Raw genomic sequence first — 1,648 nt, 5'->3', positions numbered from 1 at the left:
AGTCTGGTCACTTTTCCCTACATCTCAACTCATAATGCTCCCTTACTCCAAACCCTGTCCTTGGGTGACATGGGCTTCCCACCTATATGTTTGACCACTTTGTGAATAAGCTTTCTCTTTTGCAAAATTTATTCAATGATTGGCAGACTTTGTGGAGGGCAAAATGGGCCTGATTCAGTAACAAGGCATTTCAGAGAAAGGTAAGAAAGACTGGGATAGGATGCTGGCTTTGGTTAGGTAGTACAGGGAGGGTTAAGGGTGTGGGGACTGTGCTGTGGTGTATGTGCTGCCAGCAAGTGGGCAGTTCTATGTTTAAAATGTAAAAAACTCAAACCCATTGGAAGGGCAGACTAATGTGAGGCTAAGGGTAGAAGCAGGAGGTGGGGGAGGGTCTTGTGGTTCACACAGTGGCCTTACTGCTGTCTGCTGACTCACCGAGCCATGGCATCACGCACTGTGCCTGATGCTGGTGTTCTGTGAGGTCATTTGACTTCAGTAGGAGACCATGTGGCCCAGTTCCAGGGTGGAACATGAAGGAAGACTGGTCGGTGTGTCGTTTGGAGCTGCTTCTTTTCTTTTTCTGTCACTGGGGTGCTCTTTTCTTCCAAAGGTTCCCCAGGGATCAGCTCCTCTAATCCTTACAACTACCTCAAAAGGACATATCTTAGGGTGAGCTGTCTGGAACACAGAGCCAGGAACTGGGTCCGGGATAGAGCTTGTCTATGGGAGAGTGAGCCCAGAAGCAGAGGGCAGCAGAAGAGAGACAGGAAAGAAGGGCGGTCAATTCAGAGGCTGTTACGGAAGCTGCTATCACAGACACAGCCTTACTCCACAGGGGCCACAGGAGCACACAGAGCAATCCCACATCTCCTGTCCCAAGCTGGTTAGGTACTTAATTGCCAGCTGCCCTAGCAGCTCCTGAAAGCCTTTGGTCCAAGCTCTATGAGGCATTTATTTTACTGAATCCCTGAGAGAAGTCATCCCTTTGATTCAAGGAGGTACTGCAGTGCAAGGCTGAGGATCCAGATCATGAAGCCCTGTCTTGAGTATCTGGTGCAAAACCATTGGCAGGAGTGTGAGCCTTTCAGAATGGAAGTGTTCACACCAACTAATAGCAGAAACCAGTGGCTGGGTATGAACAGCCACCAGAAACCTCTGCAGCAGCATTCACTGATAGAGACTGAGGCATGAAGGTCGCACTGCTAGGAAGATGTGCAGCCTGGATTGTTACTGGGGTGTTGTGTTTATCTTGTTTACTTTATCCATTATTCCTCTAGGCTCTGCTTTAACTGCTCTTATGCCAACACTGAGTCTTGCTGCTGTCTAATGGACTGCATTCAATACCCGCCTCTTCATGTCCTTTCTTCTTTCTGGTCCTATGCCCATGATTTCATACTTGGCATAGGCCCTCCTGCTTCATTTATTTCCCCTTCTCGCTTCTCTTTGAGCTCTCCCAAGCTGGAACCCAGGCTGGAAGTGTTCCTTTCCAGCCCTCTACTTCAGTCAGTTCTGTCTCTTAACAAAGAAACAATTTCTGATGCCTCCATTGTTGTTTGAAGTTTGCCTGGCTTAGGATATGCTATAGTTTGGATCTTGAATATTTCCTTAAGTGTTGTATGCTAATAAGTTGGTGTCCAGCCTGTGGCAC

Source organism: Nannospalax galili, unplaced genomic scaffold, assembly GCF_000622305.1.
Source record: "Nannospalax galili isolate Female #2095 unplaced genomic scaffold, S.galili_v1.0 scaffold87, whole genome shotgun sequence".
Taxonomy (NCBI): Eukaryota; Metazoa; Chordata; class Mammalia; order Rodentia; family Spalacidae; genus Nannospalax; species Nannospalax galili.
The sequence above is the reverse complement of the archived record's forward strand: the minus strand, read 5'-3'. Positions refer to the sequence as shown.